At 45.6% G+C, this 19,760-nt stretch overlaps 1 protein-coding gene across 1 annotated transcript in view; it reads left to right on the forward strand.

The window, feature by feature from the left end:
• Window positions 1–19,760, forward strand: part of LOC142277320 (uncharacterized) — a 76,234-nt gene that overhangs the window by 16,905 nt on the left and 39,569 nt on the right. The window lies entirely within an intron of this gene.

The following is a 19,760-nucleotide window of genomic DNA, read 5'->3' on the forward strand; positions in this document are numbered from 1 at the left end:
TCATCAAGAGAATGCCAAGAGTGTGCAAAGCAGTAATCAAAGCAAAAGGTGGCTACTGTGAAGAACGTAGAATATAAGACATATTTTCAGTTGTTTCACACTTTTTTAAGTATTTCATTCCACATGTGGTAATTCAAAGTTTTGATGCCTTCAATGTGAATCTACAATATTTAGAGTCCTGAAAATAAAAAAACTCTTTGAATGAGGAGGTGTGCCCAAACTTCTGGTCTATACTGTATATACTGAAAATACACAGGTATATACCCAAGAATATATAAACCCCAATTGTAATTTGAACCGCTAAATACCCTTCAGTTCAACAAAAGAGAAGATTAGCATAGACATAATCCAATTATAAATATTAAAAATTGGAGAAGACTAAATTAAAATTCTTAAACTGGAAAGTAAGCCGAACATCTTCTGGGGTCTGAAACCAATGGTAGGGGCTTGAGTATAAATTTAATATATTTTCATTATATTTTATACAGCCCAAGAAGACTATTTTGTCCCCTCTGTCTTCTCTTATAAAATTGAATAGGCATTATTAAAAACCTGGAGCCTCATTTGATCCACTCAGTCATAATAGTTAGTCCCTCCGGATGGAGTTTAGTCAGTTTAAAAATCCAAAAGGATTCTCGTTCCACCAGTTTCCAGTTCTTTTTCCATCATCTACAGTTATTTGCTCAATAATGACCGTGTTAAAGGTGTCCCTATCTTTTTCGTGTTCAAATAAAAAATGTTTAGATAGGCTATGAGTGATTGTGCCATGCCGAATATTATACCGATGGCTATTTAGTCTATTATGTAGCATTTGCGTGCTGCGGTCTACATATTGTAAGCCGCACGGACATTCCAGTAGATAGATTACAAAGGTTGAGTTACAACTCAAGTATTGTTTGATTGGGAACTCCTCACCCGTGATGTTGGATTTGAATGTATGTACACCCTGTGTTAAAGATTTACAACATGGACATCTGGGTTGACCACAACCATAATTGACAACTGATTTCATTTGACCAAAGTTCCTTCCGATTGTCGAACTATCTTTGTGTGTAACATTACTGGGGGCTATTAGATTCTTCAAGTTTTTACTTCTTCGAAATATAACCCGGGGTTTTATGGGTAGGATCCCTGAGAGTATTCTATCACTTCTTACAATATGACAGTATTTGCTTATCAGTTTTTTTATTTGTTGATGGGAGTCGCTGTAGGTAGTAACCAGACAACTCCCAAAACCGGTATTCATGTCCCCCCAACTTGGAATGTCTTTTTCCTCTTCAATTCTTGCCAGGAATTTATCCTGGTCTAATAGTTTACTTTTGAGAAAAGCATCAGACAAAATTCTTTTGGGGTAACCTTTACTAGCAAACCTGGTCTTTAATACCCTAACTTCAGTTTTGTGGGCGGTGTTTCACCACTAGTCACAGCCCATCTGCTCCCTCCTCCTTCACAGCAGAGAGCTGCAAGCAGGAGACTGGGCTGTGACTAGCAGTGAAACACCGCCCACAGCCCATCACTCACATACATTGCAGCCGGCAGCGGTGTCAGGAACTTGACGGGACGTCACCGGATCCCCGAGGTCATGGAGTCCGGGGGTCACGGAACGGAGAATAGCGGTCCGCAATAGCGCCTCTCACAGGCAGTATTGCCAACATAAGGTATTTGAGAGAAACATTGTTTCTCAATATAATATTGATCTAGAAAATAAAAAATATGGGTGAACCACTTCTTTAAATGATTTCAGCATCTAAAATAACCATCTCCTCCTTTAGCAGCGCGACCCAGTACCGTGATTTTTTTCCCTTTGAACCTTAATTCTGTATCTTCATTTGGAGCTCACGGGGTTGCTGCAGTCGAAGTGGGAGTTACTGACCCCTTTGATGCTCCACCACGGGATTGGACCGACACCGACATCCACGGTGATCTTCCTGTACCGGAGCAGGAGCTCCAGTGTGGCGCCGATCTGAGAACGTTGGATATACACGTGTCCTCGGAAAGTGACAGCATGAGCGGCGGCACATGTGAGAGCCCTGCAGGGGCGTCTGGACAGGATCATTGGCGATGTGAACGTGGTGTTCAGAACCCTCCGGCAGCGTAATCTGGAGTACAACATCTTTAGGTGAGTGTATACATTACACCTCTTTTTATTATTAATAATTGTTTGCACACAAGAGCGCCCTCTCTCCCCCCTTTTTTTTGATCCTACACAAAAGATATTGAAAAGAGGGTCCTGTCAGTAGGTCCACAACAAAACAGGAACTGACCAGGACAAACGGAGCGGTCGTCTGAATGAGCCCTTAGGCTGCAGCTCTGTCTGACTCCTCGGCTCTGCTGGAAATAAGCCATTCTTCTAGCGTCCACACTCACACTGCAGAGGATCTCGGTTTAGGAGCTTTTGATTACATCATAGGACTTTCTTACTATTCCGCTCTCCAGAAATTTCAAGAACAAGCCCGGATGCCACACTGAGTCAAAAACAATTTAGCAACCAATCAGATTCCACTTTTCATTCTTCACAGACTCTTTGTAAATGAAAGGTGGAATCTAATTGGTTGCTAAGGGCAACTGAGTCAGTTTCAATTTACACCATGTTTGATAACCCTATTACCAGGGCCGAATTATAGGCGGGGCAGGCGGAGCTCAAGCCCAGGGGCCCCCACCACAAGAGCTTCTGAGGGGGCCCCCACCACCATCAGTGTGGGCGCCATTTTATTAATGCCGCAGTGTGGTTCAGGACCGCACTGTACCTTTAAAGAATTTCAATCCCGGCTGTCACTGTGCTGCAGACACGCCCATGCTGTGTGGGCTGCGTCTGCTGGGATGACGTCACCGCGCGCCTGCTGCTGCTACTTCTTCCTGCCGAAGAGGATCTTGTGGGAGGACCGGAGCAGAGGCTTAGTGGATCACGGTGAGTATGACGTCATCCATCATGGTGCCGGGCAGGAGGTTGCAGTGAGGAGGGAGCAGGACGCCACTGATAACACCAGACGGGATTCCATAGTGTCAGCGGCAGCTCTGCTCGGGATCAGTGTGAGTTATTGCCGGAGTCTGAACTGCTGCTGTCAGTGCCGGGTCATTGGCCTCATCCCTCCCCTGCAATAACCCACACTGATCTCCAGCACAAACATCACTACACAGATCCTGCACTGATCACATCTGAGCCTGCAGCACAGATTACACTATATGGCCCATATTACATAGAATATGTGAGGTCCTGTAGGTCCAGGTGTGATCAGTGCAGGACATTGTATATCTGTGTACATGATATACCACATCCAGTGTACAGAGTAGTGTGATATACTGTGTACACACATCAGATTGTATATGATAATGTGTATATTCTATAACATCTGGTGTCTGTATCACAGTAAACCCGGTCAAATGCCGGGGGGGCCCCACTCGCGGTGGCAGGAGTGGCGTACCGCTAGTCAGGGGGGCCCGGTGCCCGCGCTGCCTCCCCCCGCTGAGGATTGCGCTTTCAATTGTATCGGCATCGCAGCTGCCAATACAATTGAGAACAATGATGAGATGGAGCGGCGCACTCTCTCTCATGATTCTCCTCGCTGTGTCTGTCGGCGTTCTGACACCTCTGCAGCAGAGCGTGGTGACGTGATCACTGCGCGCCTGCTGAGAGGTCAGAGCGAGAGACAGCAATGGACGCGCCGAGGAGACCGGAGGAGCGGGGGAACGAGGAGAAGTGAGTATGTACAATCACTGTGGCCAGACGACCATGGGGATGCATTAAATGATATGGCGGCTGTATACTACATGAGGATACCTAATGCTATCTAGTCTGCACTGTGCTACATAGGGGCTGTATACTACATGAAGGTGCCTAATGCTAGCTGGTTCTGCACTGCGCTATATAGGGGATGTATACTACATGAAGGTGCCTAATGCTAGCTGGTTCTGCACTGCGCTATATAGGGGATGTATACTACATGAAGGTGCCTAATGCTAGCTGGTTCTGCGCTGTGCTATATAGGGGCTGTGTACTACATGAAGGTGCCTAATGCTAGCTGGTTCTGCACTGTGCTATATAGGGGCTGTATACTACATGAAGGTGCCTAATGCTATCTGGTCTGCATTGTGCTATATAGGGGCGGTGAACTACGTGAGAGTGTCTAATGCTATCTGGCTCTTCACTGTGCTATATACGGGCTGTACACTATATGAGGATGCCTAATGCTATCTGGGTCTGCATTTTGCTATATATGGGCTGTATACTACGTGAGGATGCCTAATGCTGTCTGGCTCTGCACTGTGCTATATAGGGGCTGTATACTACGTGAGGATGCCTAATGCTGTCTGGCTTTGCACTGTGCTACCGTGTTTTTCCAAAAATAAGACCTCCCCCAAAAATAAGCCCTAGCAGGGATTTTCAGCATTTTCGGAGAAAGGCTTAAATATAAGCCCTCTCCCGAAATAAGCCCTAGTCGGCGGTCGCGGATCAATAATAAAGTATCCGTGCAGCTAAAAAAGATAAAGATACTGCAGGACACTTCATTATACACAGCGGCACCCGGCAATTACACTCACCCGACACTGAGCGGCAGGACCTGCAGTGATCCCACACCCGCACTCATCAGCTCACATACACACACACACACACACACACACACTCTCAGATCTCACACACAAACATCGGATCGCACACACAGTCAGATCGCACACATAATCACATCGCACACGCAAACATCAAATCACACACACACAAACATCAAATCACACACACACAAACATCGGATCGCACACACATCGGATCGCATACATACTCGCCTCATCCAGCGACACCGATCTCTTCTCGCCGGGAGAATCCTGAGAGGCAGTGCGGTGGAGCGCAACGAACAGGACCTGCGGCCGGACACGTGACTTGCTCTCATTCCCCGCTGCCGTAAGTGCTGGATGTTATGTGATGTGTGTGTGTGATCTGCTGTGTGTGTCTGCAATCGGCTGTGTGTGTCAGCTTGCAGCAGGGTAGGACGACATGCAGCACCGACCGGAGATCACAGGAGGACCTTGGAACCACGCAGACGTCCTGGTCTGATGAGTATGAGTCTCCTGGGAAGTGGGGGGAGTCTGCTTTTTTGGGGGGTAAACTTACCCCCAACTGTGTTTCTCCAAGAATAAGACCTCCTCCAAAAATAAGCCCTAGTGCTTTTTTGGGGGGCAAAAAAAAATATAAGACAGTGTCTTATTTTTGGAAAAACACAGTATATACTGGCCGTATACTACATGAGGATGCCTAATGCTATCTGGCTCTGCACTGTGCTATATAGGGGCTGTGTACTACGTGAGGATGCCTAATGCTATCTGGCTCTGCACTGTGCTATACAGGGGCTGTGTACTATGTGAGGATGCCTAATGCTATCTGGGTCTGCACTGTGCTATATTGGGGCTGTGTACTACATGAGGGTGCCTAATGCTATATGGGTGTGCATTGTACTATATGGGGGGCTGCATAGTGCCATATGGAGGGCTGCATAGTGCCATATGGGGGCTGCATAGTGCCATATGGGGGCTGCATAGTGCCATATGGGGGCTGCATAGTGCTACATGGGGGCTGCATAATACTATATGGAGGACTATGGGAGCTTCATAACACTATATGGAGGAATATGAGGGCTGCATAATACTATACCCCCAGAGTTGTATGTCCTTTCCACCCCAGAGCTGTATACCCCCAGAGCTGCATGTCACCCCCCCACCTCAGAGCTCTTTGTCCCCCCCACCTCAGAGCCACTGCCCCCCTCTAGAGCTGTATGCCCCCCATTGCTGTATACCCCTTTCCTCAGTAATATGTATGCCCCCCAGTAATGTGTATGTCCCGAGCCTCTCTTGTGATGTATATACAGCAGTGTTAGTGTTCTCTATGTGCGGCCATGTCTGTTAGTGACTGCCACCAATCAGCGTGGCACAGACACATGCCTAGGAGGTATAATCAGATAAGACCTGGCTCAACTACTGTTAGGCTTAGGTGCTCTGGAGAAAAACAATAATGCTCCAAGTATACTCCGGCACACTAACAAGTAATAATTGAAAATACCGAATGGTGCTCAAATATATTTTATTGTAATGTATTTTTTTAAAACATTGTCCCACGTTTCAACCCTATCTGGGTCTGTCAGGTTTCCGGGTTTTCCAGTCCTCTTTTGAAAAAGCTTGCCCTCAGTTAACATGGAGTTTTGTGTTCTGTTGCCCTACTTCCTGTCCAGCTGCTTAAAAGGCCGCCTCTAAGCTTAGTCCAGTGCCTGAGTATACTGCTTGCTGTGTGCTCCTGCTTTGCTGCTGCTGCTACTTGATTACCTTTGGATCCTCCTGGAAATCTACCGACCGACTCTGGACCATACCCGGTTTCTTCAAACTGTGCCCGGACTCCGTCTGCCATCTTTTGTCAGCACGTCTGCCCAGTTTCTTCCGGTTCATAACCATTCTGGACTTTCATTCCGTACGGACACTTCTGGACTTTACCGCTTGCCCCTTGTGTCCCGGCTGCACCGCATTTAGGCCTTCCGGGGTTGATTGCCGGACAGTCCCTGTATAGGGGTTCGCTCTGGTGGTCTCCCTGGGGGAGTCCGGTGCGTGGCCCCGGGAATCCCCTTCGCTCCGTTTCAGAAAGGTATTTTTGTGTTTGTTATACTGTGTATTTCTGTTGTGTATCTACCGTGGTTACATATCATAAAAACATCTTGTACCACAAACTCGTCTCTGCTGATCATTGCCCTAACGCTATCGAAATCCTCAAACATACAATAGTATTACAGGGTCATTCTCAAGGACTTTTGTCTGTTGACATTAAATACAGAAAGGAAAAACATTTATACATAAAATTAACAATCATTGTTACATAAATAATTCTCCACTGATAATTATCATGGTACAACCCATAGGATGGGTAGACATATGTCAATGTACTGTGAGACTGTGACCGGGCTGGTCTATGACGGCCGGTACGTCTCGCCCCGGTTGTGCTCCCTCCATGTATAGAAAGCAACTCCAGTCCGGGGTTAATCCTGTTTCCCTACAGGCTGAAAGTAGGGTTAAAAGGAAACAGGAACATGGGCGTGGCTGCCTAGTGTGTGAGGGAGTGAACACAACTCCCTGAGTCTCTGCCGGAGACACAACTGTATGCTGTATTGGACTTTTGGTTTGTGCAATAAACCGTGTGCTGTGACTCTTGGTGCCTGGATCCCGTGTCTTCGGCCGCGCAGCCGACCGCGCTACCTCACAGTACAAAAACATCATAATAATGCTATAAGTCTAATAAAAGGAAGAACGAGCCTCCTGTATGGATAAAGAGCAATATCACAAATATGTCCCGCATAGAATATATGATTTTTAAAAAAATTGTTCCAATAGAAAATGAAGCAAGGGTAAATCCAAACATACCTATCACTACAAGGAATATTGTACAAGGAGCACCGCAAAGAAGATGATTCTCATAGAAATCATGGAAATACTAAGGGAAAAATAAAAATCATGTCAATCAATAAAGCAGAGATGGTTCCATGTCAAAGCAGCGTTGAGAGGGTGAGGAGAATTTAGGGGTACTAGAGGGCATACCTACAATCGCCTCTGTAGCATGGGTTAATATTACTCTGGCAGTGAAGGTAGCTAAAGGAGACCTGGTGTGAATACACCTGTAGAGGGGGATGATGGCATGATTAGTTATGCTAACATAAGGACTATTCAACATCCTAATGTTGTTTCACAATTGACCCAACATCCTGATGCTCTTTTCAGTCTGAGACTATAAGGTATCTATTCCTTTTTTTATTACGCTTACCTCACAGCATGTCCTTATGTTAACATAACTAATCATGCCATATTTGTGATATTGCTCTTTATCCATACAGGAGGCTCGTTCTTCCTTTTATTAGACTTATAGCATTATGATGTTTTTGCACATTGACATATGTCTACCCATCCTATGGGTTGTACCATGATAATTATCAGTGAATTATTTATGTAACAATGATTGTTAATTTTATGTATAAATGTTTTTCCTTTCTGTATTTAATGTCAACAGACAAAAAGTCCTTGAGAAAGACCCAGATAGGGTTGAAACGTGGGACAATGTTTTAAAAAAATACATTACAATAAAATATATTTGAGCACCATTCGGTATTTTCAATTATTACTTGTATGTGTGCCGGAGTATACTTGGAACATGCCCAGGAGGAGCTGGATGGAGACAAGCGGGGAGGTGCATGAGACTATTGCCGGCTTCCCAATATTAAAAATATAGATAAAAATGTGTATGTGTGTGCATGTGTATGCATGTATGTCAGTGTATATGACTGTGTCTAGATTTATGTCTGTTTATATGTGTTTTTGTGAATTTGTCTTTAAATATATATGTGTACGTATGCCTGTATGTATCTGTGCATGTCTATGTGTGGATGGGGCCCACTGAGACTCTTTCGCCCAGGACCTACAAAAACCTGGAGCCGGCCCTGCGTGTACCAGTCATGTATTCTCCTGTACACTGTACAGGGGCGTACCTTTTGGGGGGCATGCGTCATATTTGCCCCTGCACAGCAATCAGGGTGACACAATTGGAAAGTGTGAGGCAGCAGTATGGTGGGAGACAATTGTAAGTGGACAGTATTGAGAAAGAAAAGTGTAAGGGGCATAGAAAAGAGACTGGTAGTGGGGGGGAATAAGCAGTATAGAGAAGGGGCAGCATGGTGGCCAGTGTGAGGGCACAGTATGGAGGGCACAGTATGCTGAGGAGGGGGAATGTGAGACGGAGGTACAGTATAGTGACTGGATAGTGAAGGAGATGGGGCAGCATGGTGGCCAGTGTGAGGGCACAGTATGGAGGGCACAGTATGCTGAGGAGGGGGAATGTGAGACGGAGGTACAGTATAGTGACTGGATAGTGAAGGAGATGGGACAGTATGGAGGGCACAGTATGCTGAGGAGGGGGAATATGAGACTGAGGTGCAGTATATTTTAAAAAGAAAAAAACCCCAATATTAAAAAGGTAAATTTTATTAGTGAAGCTAAAAACACACTCAGAGACACAAATGATAAATCGGTATCACTACTAGGTTCAATCCCATATACATAGGCAGTAAATAGGTATTAGTACATACACAGTATTTCCCAACACCAAAACAGTTCCTGATTCACCCAAGACTATAAACTTCTCCCGCAACAAACAAGAGACAATATTTGATGAACAAGGGAACCAGAAACCAAAGATTCACATATGGCGGAAAATATATCCGTTTATTAGAGACTGCTGATAATTATACCATTTCCCCCATTCAAACATATGTATATACATTTGTCAACTCTTTTTAGGAGCTGATCATAGAGACAAAAAATATAATTTTCGTCTCAATGTCCAGCTCCGATAGACTACCCAGTTTATGACACCTGAGGAAATATTTTTTCTCGATTACCAAGGTTACCACTGAAACCCCTGTTTATTTACCACAATGCCCGCTAGTCGAACACTATTATCACCAACAGAGATTAGTTAATGCCAGGAGAAATAAAGTGGCACCTTTTCCAACTTATGCGCACAATGGAATGCCACCCAGGTCATTCCCAACAGGATAGAGACATCACATTAGCTGGAAAAACCGTCAGCTGACCTGTGAATTTAAATACAGTGCACACAAAGGAATGCCTAAGAGGTCATTCCCCACAGAACAGAGACTTCACGCTGATACTTAAACATCCTCTGGACTGTTAATCTGAAGATTTTCCTTTTCAGTATACAAAAAGCACAGTGTAAAAGATGCCAGAAATTTTAATGTAAGTCCAACAATTCGAGGATAATCCTTGGTATAAATTCTTGATGGATGAATTGATTATCGCCTCTTCACTGAAAAACCGACCTCAAAGAGAATAATTTCATCAATCTTCATAATATCAGTCGATTTTCATTTTTTGCGATAGTCCATCATACATACTGTGCTTGATTGATAGCCCAGGTCTTCAAATAATGCTAACACCTCTAATACCTCGACGCGTTTCCCCCCTTGTATAGTTGCACCAAGGGGTTCATCAGGAGGTTTTTGCAGATAGGATCCATGAGTCTATGCCAACATTCAATGTAGATCTAAAAAAAGGGAGGGAGAGAGATAAATACAATCTCTCAGTATTCAATAATCCCATATAAAGAGAAACCAATTATTCAATGGGGGTCTCAGCTACACGGAATATAGCCAAATAGCCATCATATAGTGTGCAAATATACATACATACATATACACACAGAATCCCTATCCATCAATATATGCTCCATTAAGATAAGTTAACCTAGATACACATAGCAGACAATCTTTGCAAAGAGTAAAGATTCACCCTAAACCAAGCCGGAAAAAATCAGCTGGTTAAACACCATGAGATGCCATAAATGCCACTTACCCTAAATGCCCCAGATAGAAACTACAGAGTTTTGCCGGAGCGATGCAACAATATTCTCCAGGCTCAGAAATCCCTCCACAGCAAGGGTAGGCAGCATGCCATGATATCCCCTGTCATGGAGTTTCCAGATTAGCGGCGCGTCTGCTGCCGACTTCAAGTCAGCTTTTAAATGAGTGCGGGGAACACCCAGGTTTAGACCGCCCACTGGCCAGCGCAACTGCGCACGCGCTATATCACGTCATCCACACAAACAGGTGGATGAACGCTGCCTGGGATCCCCGTCATCTGAGACGTCAGTAAACCCAGGCGCTATAGCGCATGCGCTTAATTACATCTCCAACGTGGCCAGCGGTCTCACCAAATAGGTTTGCATAGCGCAGCATTTAAAATACTACTCATGTATAGGCTAATAAAGAGAACATCTCTATATAACTGATAGTGTAACCACCGCTCATTAAGAGGTGTAATTCTGGCAAAGAAACTGTCCAAAGTCATTTAAACTAATTGATTTCCCCTCAATCCTAATACTGCATATATATGGTGCCCAGGCTCGACTCTTCATTTGACATTCCAAATACATGGTCAAAATATAATCCTATATAGGGAAACATGGGTTATAGGATCTCTAAGATCCCATTATATTAATTATCACCACTGCTATATAAAACACTATACCGCAATTTGTGCATATTAAATTCTAGGGCAGTGCATAATCCCATAATTTTTACCCTACATATAACTGAAAAATCCCTTCCCCCATATCACGCTGGCAATTATTAGCTTACTCATATTAGCGATAAAGTCCTTTCCTAGATAAACTCAGGGCTTTTAAAAAAATGGACGGACATTCCAGTCCGTCCACTACTAACTTTTTTTAAAAAATTACTGAGCCCTACACCAGAGAAGTATGGGGAAGAAGCATCTCCCTCAGGGGTTATAATATCAACTACCTCTCAAAATCACCCTAGAAGAGAGAATAATCTCCAAACTGATCAATCCAAAAAACAACTATAGGTTAAACTCTCATTTAAACCAAAAGGTTGAACGGACCCCATACGGAAGATCCACTCAGTTTCCTTTCTGAGGATCTTGTTGTCCCAATTGCCCCCTCTTTCATTTTGTGCGATCACTTCAAGGACCCCAAACTTCAAAACACTCGAATCTCCTCCATGGACTTCCCTAACATGTCGGGAAACGGGGGTATCCCGTTTATGGCGGATGTCCCCCAAATGATCTCCTATACGTCTTCGTAGTTCACGTCGCGTTTTCCCAACATAATTCTTAGGGCATGTGCATACTATCATATACACTACCCCTTTTGTCAAACAATTTGCGAAATCCCTCAAAAAATATTTAACTCCTGTTGTTACACTGACCGAGAATTTGGAACCATTTATCCGGCCACAAAAATGGCATCTGCCACACTTGAATGTGCCACATATCTTGCGGTCCAACCAAGTACTTTCCGGCAGTGGTTTTTTATAATGGCTATGTATCAATCGGTCCGCTAGTGACCTGCCTCTTCTGAAAGTAATTTTTGGGTGCTCTGAGATACTCTCCCCTATGAGTTCGTCCGCCTTTAGAATACCCCAATATCTTCTTAAGATGTTAAAAATTTGTTCCACCTGTACGTTGTATGTCCCAATCACCCTAATTTCATCTGGGTCTTTCCCCTTCTCCGTTGGGGTTAGTAGAGAACTTCTCTGCTTTTCGAGGGCATATCGGAATGCTCCATCAAGGGCTGTCTCCGGATATCCCCTATTTCTGAATCTGTTCCTCAAATTGGAAGCCTCCAACCTAAATGAATTAGTTTCTGAACATTTCCTTCTGGCTCTGAGGTATTGTCCCTTCGGAATACCTTTCCGAAGGGGCAATGGATGATGGCTGTCCCACCGGAGCAGACTATTAGTCGATGTCGGTTTCCTAAATATAGTTGTATGGATGGAACCCCTCTCATCCAATGAAATTAAAAGGTCAAGGAATGATATTTTTTGTTGGTTGATCTCATATGTGAACCTTAAGTTGAAGTTATTCACCCCCAGCTCATCTACCATTTGCACAAATTCGTCCCTAGTGCCCGCCCAAATGATCAGAACATCGTCTATATACCTGTACCACGCACTTATCTTATCCTGCCACCATTTATATTCATCTGAAAATACGACGGTTTCCTCCCACCAACCCAGGAGGAGATTTGCATAACTGGGCGCACATGAGCAGCCCATTGCAGTCCCCCTGAGTTGATGAAAGTACTTACCGCCGTATAGAAAGTAGTTATGGTGCAGGATGAATGACAGCAGACAGAGGACAAACCTATTGTGTCGACCGAAGTGGATGGCCCTACCTGATAAATAGTACTGGACAGCCTGAAGCCCCTTCTCATGAACAATACTACCATACAGGGCCTCCACATCGATCGACGCCAAAAACGTTCCCCGGTCTACTGTCATCCCTTCCAATTTCAACAACAGATCTGATGTATCCCTTAAGTACGTGGACAGTGACACGACAAATGGCCGCAATATTTTGTCAATATAGATACCGATGTTCTGACCAATTGAGCCTATTCCGGCAACAATAGGTCTCCCCTTCAGTGGCACCACCCCCTTATGCAGTTTAGGAAGTGCATAGAAGGTGGGTACCACCGGATGGACGGGAACCAGGAATCTATGTTCCTGGGCTGTGATCAAACCACTATCAAGGGCGTCATCCAAAATTTCAACTAAAACCTTACAAAATCGCTCAGTGGGGTCTGTCTTTAGGATCCCATAGGTATTAACGTCATTCAGGATACTCATACACATAGAGTTGTAATCCTCGTGGTCCAAGATAACTATGTTGCCCCCTTTATCCGAGGATTTGAGGACAACACTCTTATTCTTTTCCAAATTATCCAAGGCTATCCACTCCCGCTGACTAAGATTAGGGGACACATTCCCATTATGTGACTTCACTTTCCTAAGGTCCTTTTCAACCAGTTGTAAAAATAATTCAATCTTATCATAGTCCCCAGAAGGGGGCATCTTAGTGCTTTTCCTTCTTAAATCAGTAAAGGGACCATTTCCCAACTCTGATGGATTTTCATTCATAAGGTCCATAAGGTCACCAAAGACCTCCATATCGGCCTCCTCCACTCCCAATGCCAGACATTGCTCCCTAGTGTTCGAGGTGAGGTGCAGTATAGTGACTGTATAGTGAAGGAAATAGGCAGTATAGAGAAGGGGCAGCATGGAGGCCAGTGTGAGGGCGGATTATGGAGGGCACAGTATGCTGAGGAGGGGGAATGTGAGACTGAGGTGCAGTATAGTGACTGTATAGTGAAGGAAATAGGCAGTATAGAGAAGGGGCAGCATGGAGGCCAGTGTGAGGGCGGATTATGGAGGGCACAGTATGCTGAGGAGGGGGAATGTGAGACTGAGGTGCAGTATTTATATCTAAATGCTACAGTTCGTGCTCTACTGTTATGGTTAAAATGTTAACGTTATTGGGCCCCCACCAGATTTTCTGCCCAGGGGCCCCCACCAACCTTAATCCGGCCCTGCCTATTACACACACTGTCCACCTACTTTTGGACCACCCTGTATATGTAGATATGTGTATATATCTGCGTATATATATTATATATATATATATATATATATACACACATACACACTGTGTGTGTGTGTATTTGTGTATATATATATATATATATATATATATATAAATATACATATATACAGTGCCTACAAGTAGTATTCAAACCCCTGCAGATTTAGCAGGTTTGATAAGATGCAAATAAGTTAGAGCCTGCAAACTTCAAACAAGAGCAGGATTTATTAACAGATGCATAAATCTTACAAACCAACAAGTTATGTTGCTCAGTTAAATTTTAATAAATTTTCAACATAAAAGTGTGGGTCAATTATTATTCAACCCCTAGGTTTAATATTTTGTGGAATAACCCTTGTTTGCAATTACAGCTAATAATCGTCTTTTATAAGACCTGATCAGGCCGGCACAGGTCTCTGGAGTTATCTTGGCCCACTCCTCCATGCAGATCTTCTCCAAGTTATCTAGGTTCTTTGGGTGTCTCATGTGGACTTTAATCTTGAGCTCCTTCCACAAGTTTTTAATTGGGTTAAGGTCAGGAGACTGACTAGGCCACTGCAACACCTTCATTTTTTCCCTCTTGAACCAGGCCTTGGTTTTCTTGGCTGTGTGCTTTGGGTCGTTGTCTTGTTGGAAGATGAAATGACGACCCATCTTAAGATCCTTGATGGAGGAGCGGAGGTTCTTGGCCAAAATCTCCAGGTAGGCCGTGCTATCCATCTTCCCATGGATGCGGACCAGATGGCCAGGCCCCTTGGCTGAGAAACAGCCCCACAGCATGATGCTGCCACCACCATGCTTGACTGTAGGGATGGCATTCTTGGGGTCGTATGCAGTGCCATCCAGTCTCCAAACGTCACGTGTGTGGTTGGCACCAAAGATCTCGATCTTGGTCTCATCAGACCAGAGAACCTTGAACCAGTCTGTCTCAGAGTCCTCCAAGTGATCATGAGCAAACTGTAGACGAGCCTTGACATGACGCTTTGAAAGTAAAGGTACCTTACGGGCTCGTCTGGAACGGAGACCATTGCGGTGGAGTACGTTACTTATGGTATTGACTGAAACCAATGTCCCCACTGCCATGAGATCTTCCCGGAGCTCCTTACTTGTTGTCCTTGGGTTAGCCTTGACTCTTTGGACAAGCCTGGCCTCGGCACGGATGGAAACTTTCAAAGGCTGTCCAGGCCGTGGAAGGCTAAGGGTATGTGCGCACGTTGCTTTTTACCTGCTTTTTTGCTGCTTTTTCTTCTGCGCTGTTTAATGCCAAAATGGATGTGTTCTTCTATTCAAGCAAAGTCTATGGGAATTTGGGTTTCTTGTTCACACTATGTTGTTCAAAATGCTGCCTTTTTGAGGCAGAACTTTGGTCAAAAACTCAGCTTTGCAGTGCAAAACCCAAATGGCAAAAACAATTGACATGTTGCTTCTTTGAAAAGCTGAGTTTTTGACCAAAGTTCTGCCTCAAAAAGGAAGCATTTTGAACAACATAGTGTGAACAAGAAACCCAAATTCCCATAGACTTTGCTTGAATAGAAGAACACATCCATTTTGGCATTAAACAGCGCAGAAGAAAAAGCAGCAAAAAAGCAGGTAAAAAGCAACGTGCGCACATACCCTAACAGTAGTTCCATAAGCCTTCCACTTCCGGATGATGCTCCCAACAGTGGAGACAGGTAGGCCCAACTCCTTGGAAAGGGTTTTGTACCCCTTGCCAGCCTTGTGACCCTCCACGATCTTGTCTCTGATGGCCTTGGAATGCTCCTTTGTCTTTCCCATGTTGACCAAGTTTGAATGCTGTTCACAAGATTGGGGAGGGTGTTAATTAGGGCTGGTTCACACTAAGCGACAGCGACAACGAGGTCGCTGTTACGTCACCATTTTCTGTGACGTAACAGCGACCTTGTAAGTCGCTGTTATGATCGCTGCTTAGCTGTCAAACACAGCAGCCGAAGCAGCGATCATAACCGCGAGAGCAGGGAGCCGCGCACACTGCTTAGCGCTGGATCCTTGCTCTCCTAGCTACAGTACACATCGGGTTAATTAACTGCAGCTCCGGCAGCACAGGCAGCGTGAGAGCTGCGGAGGCTGGTAACTAAGGTAAATATCTGGTAACCACCTTGGTTACCCAATGTTTACCCTGGTTACAGCTTACCACAGCTGCCAGATGCCGGCTCCTGCTCCCTGCTCGCTTCATTTCGTCGCTCTCTCGCTGTCACACACAGCGATCTGTGTGTCACAGCGGGAGAGCGGCTTTGAAGAAAACGAACCAGGGCTGTGTGTAACGAGCAGCGATCTTGCAGCAGGGGCCAGATCGCTGCTCAGTGTCACACACAGCGAGATCGCTAATGAGGTCACTGTTGCGTCACCAAAACCGTGCCGTAGCAGCGATTTCGGTAGCGATCTCGCTATGTGTGAAGCACCCCTAAGTCAGAAAAGGCTGGAAAAAGAGATAATTAATCCAAACATGTGAAGCTCATTGTTCTTTGTGCCTGAAATACTTCTTAATACTTTAGGGGAACCAAACAGAATTCTGGTGGTTTGAGGGGTTGAATAATAAATGACCCTCTGAATAAACTTTTCACAATTTAAAAAAAAAAATAAATAAAAATAAGAAATAACATTCTTTTTTGCTGCATTTCACACTTCCATGCTGATCTACAGTCCAAATGTCACAATGCCAAGTTAATTCCGAATGTGTAAACCTGCTAAATCTGCAGGGGGTTGAATACTACTTGTAGGCACTGTACATACATGCTGTATATATAAAATGTGTGTGTGTATATACAGGGGTGGGATTCAAATTTTTAACAGGTTCTCTGTAAACCCCGCCCATTTGAAAACCACACCCATTTTGTTAGCCACACCCATTTTCACGCACTTTTTTTTTTCAACCAAAAAATACAAATAATTTAAAGTAAAATCTCCTTCCCCTCCTATACCTTTACTCTCCTGTCCAGCACCAGTTGTTCCCCTCACTGTCAGTCATATTGTATTAAATGGTTTTTCTACAGTTTTTAAAAATTATTACTAAAGGATCCCTGCTAAAATTGGAATGGACGACCTTCCCCATACAGATCCCATCCCATGTGGCTCCTTTCCCCCAACAGATCTCATCCCATGTGGCTCCTTTCCCCCAACAGATCTAATCCCATGTGGCTCCTTTCCCCCTACAGATCCCATCCCATTATGGCCTCTTTCCCCTGCAGATCCCATCCCATTATGGCCCCTTTCCCCCTGCAGATCCCATCCCATTATGGCCTCTTTCCCCCTGCAGATCCCATCCCATTATGGCCTCTTTCCCCCTGCAGATCCCATCCCATTATGGCCTCTTTCCCCCTGCAGATCTCATCCCATTATGGCCTCTTTCCCCAGCAGATCCCATCCCATTATGGCCTCTTTTCCCCCCTGCAGATCCCATCCCATTATGGCTTCTTTCCCCCTGCAGATCCCATCCTATTATGGCTTCTTTCCCCCTGCAGATCCCATCCTATTATGGCTTCTTTCCCCCTGCAGATCCCATCCTATTATGGCCTCTTTCCCCTGCAGATCCCATCCCATTATGGCCTTTTTCCCCCTGCAGATCTCATCCCATTATGGCCTCTTTCCCCCTGCAGATCTCATCCCATGTGCTCCTTTTCCCCTGCAAATCCTGTCCCATATGGCTCCTTTTCCCATATAGCTCCCATCTTATGTGGCCTCTCCCCATATAGCCACATATAGCTCCCATCTTATATGGCCTCCTCTCCCGATATAGCTGCCATCTCAATGCGGCTCCTCTCCCTGCTTCCCTGCATCTTCGGCTCAGAGCGCTTACCTGCTCCAAGCACCAGCGGCCTCTCCTGTCTTCCATCCTCCGCGGCACTCTGCACACTGACGCTTACAGACGGCAGGAGGAGGAGCTACCTACCCACGCTGCCGTGACCTCTCTGCATCAGCGCGTCGCTGCACGCCGGGTCAGGGAGCAGACAGGCTCCACTGAACCCGGAAGTGCGGCACGGAGGTACGGGGATTCATTTGTGTTAGTCTTAAATACACTAACACAAATTAATATAGGGAACCGGATCGCCGCAGCTGTTTCTTGCCGCTTCAGGGAACCGGCTGCTATTTTAACAATCGGTTCTCCAGAACCGGCTTAATCCCACCCCTGTGTATACTGTATATGTGTGTATACAGAACTGAGAGGCTCCTGAATTCAGCTCCACTCTAGTGGTGTCTATGAGGCGCTGTCTAGATTGGAGGTGATGCTTTGCTGGAGGGAGATCCTCAATATATCACCTCCATTCTAGTCCCCTCAGTACAGAGCCGTCTACACTGGAGGCTGCAGTCACCTCACAATATCACCTCCATTCTAGTCCCCTCAGTACAGAGCCGTCTACACTGGAGGCTGCAGTCACCTCACAATATCACCTCCATTCTAGTCCCCTCAGTACAGAGCCGTCTACACTGGAGGCTGCAGTCACCTCACAATATCACCTCCATTCTAGTCCCCTCAGTACAGAGCCGTCTACACTGGAGGCTGCAGTCACCTCACAATATCACCTCCATTCTAGTCCCCTCAGTACAGAGCCGTCTACACTGGAGGCTGCAGTCACCTCACAATATCACCTCCATTCTAGTCCCCTCAGTACAGAGCCGTCTACACTGGAGACTGCAGTCACCTCACAATATCACCTCCATTCTAGTCCCCTCAGTACAGAGCCGTCTACACTGGAGGCTGCAGTCACCTCACAATATCACCTCCATTCTAGTCCCCTCAGTACAGAGCCGTCTACACTGGAGACTGCAGTCACCTCACAATATCACCTCCATTCTAGTCCCCTCAGTACAGAGCCGTCTACACTGGAGGCTGCAGTCACCTCACAATATCACCTCCATTCTAGTCCCCTCAGTACAGAGCCGTCTACACTGGAGGCTGCAGTCACCTCACAATATCACCTCCATTCTAGTCCCCTCAGTACAGAGCCGTCTACACTGGAGGCTGCAGTCACCTCACAATATCACCTCCATTCTAGTCCCCTCAGTACAGAGCCGTCTACACTGGAGACTGCAGTCTCCTCACACTATCACCTCCATTCTAGTCCCCTCAGTACAGAGCCGTCTACACTGGAGACTGCAGTCACCTCACAATATCACCTCCATTCTAGTCACTTCACTAGGGAGCCCTGTGGAGGCTGCAGTGAGGATCACAAAACATCAACTCCAGTCTAGAAGCAACCCTCACACAGACCTGCATTCTGCTGCATCGCACTGAGGAGGCCCCGCCCCTTCTGGTGACGTCTGTCCCTCAAAAACTCAACTTCACTCCAGACGCTAACCCGGAAGCAGCAGTGCTCTGACTCCAGTGCAGAGGGTTAAGCCTAGAATCTAGAATGTACGGGCTGCAGTCAGGTTATGGGCGTGACCGTTTGGGTTAGGGGCGTGGCGATGTGTTTTCCTGTTCTCTATAATCTTACAGGCTCCGCCCCCTGCACCCCCCATCTGGAGCTGTTACCCCCCAGACCCCGCCTCTATTATAATCACCTCTGTGCCCACGTGGTTTTAGAATAAACATTGTTTTCCTGTCTGGAAAGTTCGGGCTGGAAACATCAGGCTGCATTGTGACCACGCCCCATCACATGACCTGTGACGTCATACCTGTCAGGAGCCCGTACATTCTAGCATCTCTCCCCTGTGCAGAGCGGACGGATCCTGACCCTGAGGTGGGGAAGATTCAGCTTTTCCTCATTAGTTATAGAGCTGAGGTCACACTGGATTTTGGGGGAAGAAATAAAAGTGTCTCCTGT

This window comes from Anomaloglossus baeobatrachus, unplaced genomic scaffold (assembly GCF_048569485.1).
Source record: "Anomaloglossus baeobatrachus isolate aAnoBae1 unplaced genomic scaffold, aAnoBae1.hap1 Scaffold_41, whole genome shotgun sequence".
NCBI lineage: Eukaryota > Metazoa > Chordata > Amphibia > Anura > Aromobatidae > Anomaloglossus > Anomaloglossus baeobatrachus.